Source organism: Falco cherrug, chromosome 3 (assembly GCF_023634085.1).
Source record: "Falco cherrug isolate bFalChe1 chromosome 3, bFalChe1.pri, whole genome shotgun sequence".
In the NCBI taxonomy this organism is placed as follows: domain Eukaryota; kingdom Metazoa; phylum Chordata; class Aves; order Falconiformes; family Falconidae; genus Falco; species Falco cherrug.
The window spans coordinates 39,120,899-39,132,973 of NC_073699.1; the positions used below are offsets into that span (position 1 = coordinate 39,120,899).

General features: G+C 33.7%; 1 long non-coding RNA gene across 1 annotated transcript in view; it reads right to left on the bottom strand.

The window, feature by feature from the left end:
- Positions 1–11,803, bottom strand: part of LOC114016920 (uncharacterized) — a 41,953-nt gene extending 30,150 nt beyond the window's left edge. Inside the window, exon 1 of the long non-coding RNA XR_003561690.2 lies at positions 11,714–11,803. This is a non-coding gene — a long non-coding RNA (uncharacterized LOC114016920). The remainder of the gene's footprint in view (positions 1–11,713) is intronic.
- Positions 11,804–12,075: the final 272 nt, after the last annotated feature.

Below are 12,075 nucleotides of genomic sequence, written 5' to 3' on the forward strand. Positions count from 1 at the left end.
TGTTCTAGTAAGATCAGCAAACTAACATCTTAAGAAAGTCTAATTATTGAAAAGAGAAAAAAATAAAGAGAAAAAAAGAAAATCCAATGAACCCTAACATTCTGGAATTAAAAGCAGGGAATAATAAGCTTCTGGTTTTATTTTTTTATTTTTTTTTTTAAATGGGAAAATAGACACAAGGTCAGGTGATATATTGCATTTTCCTTTAGAGATCACTTATAATCATAGACATGCCAGGGATTTATTAAGACAACAGCTCTAAACTTTCCTCAAGTTGATATATATTTCAAGTATAAATTAAGAAGATCGAAACCATATTGAAATTTTGGTATATTACCACGCAATATGCTTGAATGTGTTGAGAAAAGCCACTCTTCTGCAACACTGTTTTATTAGATAGTTGTATTTATTATGTTAAAAGCTACAGTTAGAAGTATCTCCCTCTTTTATTCTCCATATTTTGAAAGGTACTTTTCCTGCAGATTCAACAATAGCAGCCTGTATCAAATTAATGTTGTTTATATGCTGTATGTGAGAGTTCAAGCACTGCTTTAAATGCATAGAGTTCTCCACAAAAACAAGATTAGCAGTTTCAGCCCTGCAATGTAACAGTATTATGAAATTATTATAGAAATCAATAACACTTTCATTTCCAGAACTAATCTGATGGTAGGATTTTGTTTATAAAGATATTAAACAAATGCATTATTCACATTTTGTAACGATTTGCAAGAAAAAGGACATTTTTTTAATTATCACATGGAAGTGGTGTAATAAATGAGTGTAATTTTTATTAACAGGAGTTAATTTACATAAAACAAATGCTCATTGAATTATTGAGTATGATAATATCTACATGCCTAGTCCTGTTTGTCATATTTTGTGCCTTTTGGCGACATCAGAATTATAACAACCTGATTGATGCACTAAATTTAATGCATAATATGACAACATACCGATAGGTATGGCTTATAATGTATAATTTAAACATGATTGCTATATATTTCACCCATATTTTCTTGGCTTTACAAAGATTTCTAATGCATCTAGAAATCTCGATTGTAATGCAGGTTGCCAGATATGAATGTCTGTTTGAATTAATGAACATTTTTATAAAAATACTCTGACTATGAATGTTTTAAAAACCTTGTCATAACATTCACCAAACTTACACATGACAGCTAGCATGTGTTACTGCATTTTCATCTTAAATATTTGATGACTGCTTCTTTAAATCCAAGATTCATAACCCAAAGGGTTTCATTTTCTTACAGCATATGTAATTCAAGAGACATTTATTAGTATAGCTCTCATTTTATGCATCAACAAAATATTTTTCAGAGAACCATTAGATGAACTCCCTGCTTTTCAGACTTTTTTCTAAACATTTTAATTATAATTGTATGTTTTCTTTGACAATATTTGTACACAGACTATTTGCAGTGCTCCCTGCTTCCCTATCTCCAGCCCCATTGGAACTGAATGAAGAATTCTGCAATATACAATAATGCAGAGTCAGAAAATACGAAAAGCATCAACTAGAATCTCATACACATTAGATTAAATATCTGGAAAACCTTGGTAAGCTTTTTTTAACCTCTGAACATACCTAGAGAAACATTACTGTATACAGTTACAATTCATAAAAATTTGTTAAACATAGATGTTCATCTAATGCTGTTAAAACTACTGTTACTGAAGCATAAAATGATTTCTGCATTCATTATTGTCCACATGTAAAAAAAAAAGCAATGAAAAAATATCCAATAATAAAATGTTTATAATTATTTAAAAAGCAGATAACAAACCATTGTTGGTGCAATATATTACTATGTTAGCACTGAAGGTTGTCCACTGACAGGTCACTCTCACTTGACCTTGTATGCACAGAAAGGTAGTTCACCATGGTAACCTTGGTCTTGTGGCTTTCCATACAGTAAATCATTTCAGCCCTCTTCATGTAATTCTTTTATTGGCTGTGCAATTGAAATGTCATGCTTCACGAACAGAGAAGCTAGTAATTTCTTATGGGTGATTAAACTACCTCTGTAATGTACGAGCATGGACAGAACTGTATGCAACAGACTTAAGCATACATTTACTTTTTTAAAATTCTTGATATTTTTCAGGTGCTTACAAGGAAGTTTGTTGTGAGAATAAAAACCAATTCTTTTTCACAACTGTATTCTAAACAAACACCAAACAGCATCCCTTTTAGAATACCTTAAGGTGCAACAGGAAAATAGCAGCCTAAAAAAATAAATATTTAGCATTGTTTTTAAAGTTAATACCTAATTTTCAATTGTACTGAAAAATTCCAAGAGTCAAGCTAGTTTATAAAGCCCAAGTTAGACTCAAAGCAGGAGCTGACATTCTTATTTTAATTATATTAATATATATAAAGGTGAGATTTTGCAGAAAATAATCAGAAAAAAAACCTGGAGGTGGGCAGACTCCTTCAGCTATTATTTTCATTATATTGTTTTACATTCATGGTAATCTTGATATAGAATTGAACAAATAAGGCTGATTCTTTTTTTGAAGAATTACTCCTTTGAATTCAAACTATAATCTAACAGCAGAAAACGAATGGGCTTTCTAAATTAGAAAGGTGCACTCAGAAGAACTTCATATCTTCTACGTTTTCTTTTATAAAATGGCACACTTTCCTATACAACTGTAATATAAAACATCTGATGTAACTGTATTTGCATGAAGTTCACACTAGGTTTTCTTTGTCTTTTCTGCTTTTTGCATCTGTCAGATTGATATGAGTCTGAAAGACATACATACATGTATGCAGTACACAAACTGATAGATCTTTCAGAAATATAGCAAACACACAGGTATCACCATTTTTACATTCTTTTCTAAAAAAAAAAAAAGAAGCCTTTTTTAAACAGTGAAAATATCTTATTCTTTTCATAACTTTAATTTACAGTAAACTGTGATAATCCTGACTTTTTAGTTTTAGTTTCCCAATTGTACCCATACCTGCACACAATGAAAAAATAACATTGTTCAGTGATTTTTTAAAAATTAAGGTAAATAACTGATGCCCAAAAATGCAGTGATGAATCAAGAAACCATTTGACTGCTGAGTTCTGAAATAAATCTAATAATTTAGCCACCTCAACCATTGGATCAAAAAAGAACGTGGAATAAGGTTATCAAGGAGAGGGTGGAAGGCTCTAACAGATGCTAGAAAATTCTTCCTTAGTGTTTTTATAATCACAGAAACCAGTTTCTGTTGAGCTTAAGAACCCAGATCTGCTATCAGGGGATCTATTTGTAAAGGTATAGAAGTCGTAATATAGTAGACTGACACCCCATTCAGCTGGATTAATGACCTCATGATGAGAATGGCAGCTGCTAGTCAGAAACCCGAAAACAGTCCCAGTTCAAACTGTGAATTTTCTTTTCTCTCTTGACTACTTTCTACAGGATATTTAATGCCTTTTTTGTGGCAAAGATACCAAAGCAGAGATAGTTGCATGCAGACTTAAGGAAAGGGTTTCACCTAAAGTGGTAGCACTATTAAGCAGTGGGACACCTCAAAAATATAAAAGAGCACACAGAAAACATACAAGATGCTTCTAATGCTTCTTTGCCTTTTAGTTACCAGCAGTACAAAATCAAGGTTGTGATTTCCTTTGCAAAATGTAGTATTGGAGGAAATCTGATCTCCTGTCTTTTTATATAGGTCTGGTATCTCATACAGTCTAAGCATTGACCCAAGTCCCATTTCATTTTAGAAAAAAATCTCAGATAAACTTATTTTTGAGGTGGGGAGAGAGCAAACACCTTCTCATATGAACACATGAAAAGTGCTACCTCCTGTTTGACTCAGCCAAAATAAAGAGAATGGATTTCATTTGGAGCCATTTTATCTTATGTCTCTTCTGCTCCATTGTGGAACATTGCTGAAATTCCCTTATGTCCGAGAAAAGTTCTAGCATTAACTACAAATCTTTAGCATGAGATTGCAAGCTTCACCACGATGGGCACAATGAAAAATCACAAAGAGGGAGACTGAAGTCTCATTCTTCTGCTGGACACTTTCTGTATTTTCCTTTGACTATCCTGTAAGTGAGACTGCATTTTTCATAGCTCTTAAACAGAAAAAGGATTTCTATTAGACCTCTTTCTTCTAAGTACCTTTAGAGAAAATCAATGTATTCTCATTGGTCCCACAGATTCCCTCTGAATTTAAAAATAACAGCTAAAACAGTGATAATATAGCAGTAACTCCATAAAATGGCAAACAGGGGAAAAAAAAAAAAGGCAAAATCTAAAGAAAATACTTGTAGCATCACAATTTTATAGGGTCTTACAAGGGGAAAAACAAAGAGGTGTGTTTACCTTCCTGGTAGGAATTAAACAAATCAAATATTTTAGATATAAACTATAAATTCAGAAGAAAAAAAAAAGAATAAGGATTCTATAATGACTAGAAGTACAGACATCAGGGCTCTACGTGGTTGCTAGATTAAAGAATTCTTTCATTAAAAAAAAATAAATCTAAACTTTCCACTATGGTTGAAAATCAAGGCTAGATTTGAATTTTTTCCACATTTGTACTCATGTCTCTATGCTACATCTAAGCTCTACTGACCATACAACTTAGGCCCTGCATTCACAAAGAGCTGTGCATGATCTTAACGTTAATTAGGAATATCCTCTCCATTTTACTGGTACACTAATAGAGAATTCTAGTCTGTTGTCTTTTTATTGTCTTATAAGAAACCCCTTCACTAACCCATGCTGTGACAGTCTCTCAGGATATCCACATAGCCTGTTATCTAACGCTTTGACCTAGAGTCAGACGCAAACTGCATTTTGATTCTTACAAGAATTATTATTTCTTTCACATCATATCAAGGAAACACAAACGTCCAGGAAATTTTCAATATTATACTTTTAGGGCCCACTTCTCTAAGGTTATAGTATCTTGATCTTTAAGAAAATGCCTTGTTTTTTCCCCTGTGAAAATGCTGTCTTAATGTCAGGAAGTTTGAACTGACTTTCCAGGGCAGCATGATTTCTGTATGAATGTGAGAAGGTGGACCAATTAACTTGGAAACAGTAGGGATCTAACTACAAGTTGTTAGTTAACCTCAAAGCTCAAAGGACAGCCTGGACAATTGTATCCAACGTTGCTTGTTCACAGCAGAAGCAAGACATACCCAGGAGGACTCACACTTCTTTCCACTCTTTACCTGCCACCATCCCTTAAGTAGTTAGTATTTGTAAAGCAGTTTAAAAACAACTTATTGGTGATACAGTTAGCATAAAATTAAAAAAACAAACAACAAACAACAAAAAACCCCCACACTTTTACATTTGTGCACTATGTTGGTTCAATTGGAGCAAATTTACAATTTTGGCTGAATTTTTCTCCTATAGTAGCGTCATAACATATCAGTTATGATAATAAACTTTAGGTTTCTCTGTAAGAAGAAAAGATTTAGAAATTGTATTTGCCAAGCTAGTGTTTTCCAGGTACCTTACTACCTCTTTACAGTAACTTTAAATGATAAAACATTACATTTTCTAGCCTTCAAATTTAATTTTTATCATTTAATAACCTATAAATGCTTTAGCAAACCACTCTGCCTCTCTAAATCATTCCTGTTTCCAAATAATATCCCACTACAAGAATTTAAATACCACCACTAGTTTCTGTACTGTATAGCACCTTAATCTTTTCAGCTATATGAAACCTGCCTGCCTACTATTGGAAACTGTCCTTGAATTCACTCAGCATATGAGTTCAACTTTATCAAATAGTTTTCCTCCATTTCTTGGTCTATGTATGTTGGTCCTTCCTTCCCAACATAAGATTTTTCCATTCCCTGTAACCCCTCTGTGTATTTGTCTGTTTCCACTTACAGGATTTAAGGGACATCTAAAGGGAATAGCCATGTTTCAGTCAGTGAACTGCTCCATTTTTCTTGGACTGCTCTCCTATACTTGATCCTTTACACATTCTTTAATCTCCCTTCAAACAATTATATCAAATCATTTTCTAGTATTTTTCTGGAACTCCCTTCACCAAGTGTTATGAAACAATCTGCTGTTTATTTGTACATGAATATGTTGGCATCTGACAGACAGAATACATAGCATGTAACTGAGAAAACATTTGTGAAAATGCCAAAATGTCATATGCACTAATACTGTGCCATACATGTACAGAAGTCAGTGAACATTATTGAAGGAGGAAACAACATTATTTTACTTAACACTGCAAGACACTTAAAAGCTGTAAGAATACACAGAGAAAGTCTGAGCCTTAAATCACATTTATATAGTTCTGCTATTCCTGAGATTCCTTATCCTCATCTATGTTACCTGAATTCAGAGTTTCTGGCATTTTTCCACTTTAGAATGCTTAACATTAGTTGAGGTATCAGGTTATATATTTAAAAAACAAACAAACAAACAAAAAAACCCCAAACCCAAACCACTTCAATTTTCTTTAAAAACGCATCCAATTCATTTTTATGTTACTCCTCTTTTTCTTCAGTCTCTCCTAGACATACTAATTTGTGAGGCACTTTTTAGATACAGGTTCCATTGTAGGGCTTTGAGTTTCCTGAAAAAGTTTGAGAGACACCTTGACTTTGAATTTTTCCTACATCAGAAAACATAAGTAGTGTTACAGTCAGCAGAGCCTCATTAGTCCCAGAAATCACAATAGCTGAGGTTTCAGGCAACTCAGAGTCTTCAGTTTGAGAAAGATCTATTATATGCAGTAAGTAACTGCCAAAGATACAGGCTGCTTTCATTGTGAATTGAAGGGTTAAAGAATGCAACATTTGGACTGCAGCCTGTTGTATCTTCAAGAGATGTCCTCCTGCGATTACTTGTTTTATAGAACATTTGATAAGTGGAGAATTAGTTGGCACTGCAAAGAGTAAAGATCTGAGGGAAAAAAAAAGTTGGCACTGCAAGATTGGATGATATCCAGCTGCACCCTGGAGTTCTCCTTTTAGAGACACTGCTGGGACCTATGGGAACCTTGCTCTGTAAAGGTTTATTGAGAATAGGTGCCTCTTCCTCATTGCCAGAGCTATGAAAGATGATTGCAGAGAACCAATCATGCCTGCGAATCCAGCCATTGTATACACCTGATGCTTCTTGGAAAAGAAGTTGGACAGGTAGCTAGTAATAGACTCAGAACTTACAGGGCCCTTCAGGTATCATATCACATGAAGACCTCCTGCTGTTTGAGACCATAAGAAACACAAAAGTATTTGCCTTCTCAATCCGTTTTCTTTGCTGTAAGAGAGATTCGTGCAGCACTCATAGGGATAGGAGAAATGTAAAGACAGCAAGCTATTCTTCTTTTCCTATCACTATAGCATAGTAAAGAAGAACATGGGTTTCTCCATGTCTTTGCTCTTGAGTGTAAGGCATGCAGCTCCGCAAATGTGGAAAATGCAAATTATTTTGGGACTATTTTGCTCACAGAACATGCTATCAATTCTAAGTAAAGAAAAGGAGATAGGCATCTTATTAACAACTTTTGGCTTTGGCAGAAGGAGATGATATATCCATACCTGTTTTCTGTGACATATAATAACTTGCCAGTTTTTAAATGTCAGGATCAAAACAAAGAAATTCAACTGCAGGCTATTTGACTTTTATTTTTTCTTCCTTCCCAATACTACTAAAAATAACTAATTCAGTTCTTTCAAAGAACAGTAAAATAACTACAACAGAAAGCTAACACACAAGATCCCTGGATTAATTTTCTGTCTTTCTTTAATTACCTTTCTATAAACAGCACACTTTAAAGTACAAGGTGAAGTTAGCTATGTCGTATGTACAAATACTGTGAAGCTGCTATTATTAGCAATTCCTAAAATAAAATCTTCCAAAAATGTTTCATCATCATACTCTGATCGCAACACTTAGCCAACTCCAAAGTGTTAAGCACCACTAGCTACTTCTCTCTAATAAGGAAGAACTCTTCTTGATCTACCTAAAATGAAATTAAGTTCTGTCTAGCAAATGTCATAGGTTCTCAAGCGAAGGAGAACTACTGTATAACCTCATCAAAAGATCAATGTTGATTCAGATTCTGCTCCTTTGATCTAAATATGTCTCAAGATTAATTTCAATTGCAAAGGCGAAAGGCTTATCTACAATTTAAGGTTAATTTTATCATTTAATCATTTTCATATGTAATCTTGTTTATTATTAAGTGTGAGCAATATTCGTGCAATGTGCTCCTCTTTCTGCTTGGTTTACTACGGAGAAAACTAACAATGCAAAAAAATGACATAGGGAAAAACAAAACCAGCACAGGATCATAAAATTTTACAAATCACATGCTATCAAATGCCTCTTTTAAAATAACCCTAATACCCTTTAATCTTCATTATCACTATTTTTCTTTACAAGTACAGTAGTAGATGTAAGAAGCACATATGAAGTACTTTGACCACATCTACTCTATGTATCAATGGAGTATTTAAATGGAATGTGTCCCTCTGCATGACAACTTGCTTCTCCTTAGTACCCAGTTACTTTCTCTGAAATTAAACAATTAATAAGGCAGAAGCTGTATGAGTTATAAATTATTCACCTAAATGAACATTAATCAATTATAGACACAAGAATAAAAAAACAAAAAGAAGAAAAAAAAATGACACAGCTATATGCTTTTAATATTAAAACTACTCTAGCCAAAATGTCTTTAAACAGATATAACTGCATGATGGCAATGCAAGCAAAGCTACATTATGGCTATTTATGTTAAAATATATATTATTTGTCAAACAAAATAATGAACCCATGACCAGTTACCAGTAATACAGATGGCAAGGAAAATATTACGATTCTGTGCGGTGTGTATGAATAGGAAAGTGTATTACAATTCCCCTAAATTATTAGTTTTACCAATATTTAAGAATCTTATATCTTTTATTCATACAGAAGTTAAAATACAGACTTAAATTTTCCCAAGCTCTCTGGAAAATATTCAGTGTTCACACAAACACGTCAAATAGTTTTCCTCACACTTACTAGAAGAAAGTAAGACAATGGGCACAGTCAAATTTTGGCTTAGTCATGACATGCAAAGAGATATGTGAGAAGCATAGAACGATTCTTTTTTCTTGATTTAAGTTAGATTTATTCCAGATGTGGACATATGTAGCCAGAAGGAGGCCAGAACTCTTATTTTGCAGAAGCTGTTCTTTGTGAATAATGTGTGCAGTTAGTTATAGGAGCTTTGGAAAAGTTGCATATCTAAATTCTTCTGGAACTGAAGTACCAGAATGCCACCACAATATAGCAGATGTAATGATAAGGTCAAATAGGCAGGCAGAGATACCCTCTATCTAGCAGTGCAAGAATACCTACACCCTTATTATGCATCCAGTATCTCACAGATGTGCCATCATTCTTTAATTTTCTATCTCATTCTCCATACTTTATCTGTTATTTGTGTAAATTTGTAATTATATTAATGCAGAATTGCTGCATTAAAGCTACAATCTATAAAAGGTAAGCAAGCAAACTCCTGACAGTTTGCTTCATTAATCATTCATATTCAGGTCTACAATTTCCCATTTTGCCTATGTTGTTTTATGGATTAATCAAACTAATTTTAACTGCTTGAATCTGAGATGGTAACAAAACCCCCAAAACTTCTCAAGTGAAGACTAAACTCCATTCTGGGAGCATTCGGATAAAACCATAAGAGTTCCAGGAACTGTTTAAGCTGATGTAGGGATTCATATACATATGGTAGGAGGGGAATGGCACCTGTCTACAGCGAGCAGAGAAAATGATGCTCCCTAGTACAAGAGAGGCATGGACATACTGGAGTGATACCAACAAAGAGCCACAAAGAGGAATAAGGGACTGGAGCATCTCTCCTACGAGGAGAGGTTGAACACACCAACTACTCAGAGACCACCCAGTCCCTGACATTGTCAGGGAGAAGGCTCAGGGGGATCCTATTGATATGTATAAATATCTGATGGAGGGGAATAAAGAAAATGAAGAAAATGGAGCTAGCCTTTTTCTCAATCATGTCCATTGACATGGCAGCTCAAATGTATAATTACATTATATTAAAATTTGAAAAACCCTGCAAGTCAGCAACAGGATTTGAATTCACAGTTTAGTATCAAGTTCCTTGCAGTATGAACACTTACTACAAATATTAACAAAAATATATAGTTGGCATCAAGCTAATAATACATATTCTTGCAATTTATAGTAAAATCCACAGTTCTCTAGTATGGGAAATATTAATTTGAAATATACCTTCCAACTATAACATACTAGAATTATTGATATTGAATAACAAAAAACATGTTCAGATCAACTAAATATATGGAATAGAAGTAGCCAAAATCAATATAACTCTGTTTCAGTAAGCTTCAGCCAAACCAAATTTTTACTATTTCTTGAGGCTTGTTTTTACTCTTCCTTGTTTCAAAAAAAAAAAAGAAACCCTGAAACAATTCTAGATGGTAATTAAAGATGAATATGCCAAGCACTCACATCCATCAAAATTGCATCAACCTCACCCACAAAGTCAAGGATTTTTCCATATTTCAGTATTGTTGATGTGGCAGCATGAAACGATTTAGCTGCTCTTCTGCATGAGGAAAAATTTGAGATAGAAAAATTACCAGTAATGGTATTTCTTGTGTTCCCCCTCCAGCATCATGCACAACAGAATCTCTTAGAGACAGTTTTACTTTTACACCCACCACTAATCAGAACAGCAAAGATTCCTCAAAACCAGTGTTGTCAATCAAGACAAGTATAAAGACAATTTGTTCATTTCTTTCATAGTCCAAAAGTCTCCAAAGTCAATTAGTATCTAGAAATAAGCACAGAAATATCAAGAATTCAGCACAGCATGAAATATATATTTTTCAAGGCAGTATGTAGGAGAAAGGAAAAGAAAAAGGAAAAAGATAGGAAAGATAAGGATAGGTGAATGAACACTATATGTAAACAATGTTTCACTGATTTGTAATTCTTCTGTCTGCTGCTTGCTCACCAGAACTGACATATAAATGGACTGCATAGGAATAGGAATGCATATGAACATACACTGCAAAGTAGGGTGGAAGAAATTTCCAATGGAAGCAGTTTAGAAACCAAGATTCAGCTGGTAATAGCTACTAAGTACTGGTTAACTAGATTTCACAGTCCTCTTGATGTATTCTTCTTTCCACCTTTCAGACAGACTTAGAACACTCTATGTAAACCCACCAAAAAAATAATCTTGAGTATAATGCCTCAGATGTTTTCTATAACTGTGAAGTGCTAATAAAAAAAAAGAAAATATATTTTCTGAAAATGGTTGTATGGTTCCTATAAAAAAAAGTGGCATTACTTGCATTCGGACATGGCTCTTCTTCATGACAAGCAATAGCATATGATAGAAGCCTGAATAAATGATAAAAAGATATTAACTTCTATGCTTTGAAAAGCAAAGGAACCTACTGAAAGGAGTAAGAAAAAAATGCTCCAAGAACCTGTTTAGAAAGGATGGAGCATATGGATTACCTAGTAATTTAACACTGTGGTAAATTATATTAAGAGATACTGAGAAAAAGAAGTAATAGTATTGGCTAGAAATATTTGCTTTGTACAGAAAGTGATGACAAAAAATTCCTATGATTTTGATATTTGGAATTTAGTACAGGAAATGTATAATGGAGAGCTCACCTACCTGCAGGAAGGAATAAGGAGGAGTCAAATACATCCAGACTACAAATCAAGAATAATCACAGTGTAGAAGAATCTTCTCTGATGAGTCCTGAAAGAGCAACATTAACCAACATGGTATTTATTGCATTTTGTTAATTTAACTTTTAAGTCTTGTAAAGTCTTGGCAGATTTTCTACTTTTGTTTTCCACCAGGAGGTCAGGAAGGCACCAGATTAGATATATATTGAGAGTATAGATTGCAAAGAACTGAAGTTCAGCTGTTACAGTTAAAAAAAAAAAAAAAAAAAAAGACAAGGAAATGACTGGACAAGACCTCATAATGGCCTTGACTGACATGCCTTTTTGCAACATGGTAAGTGGATT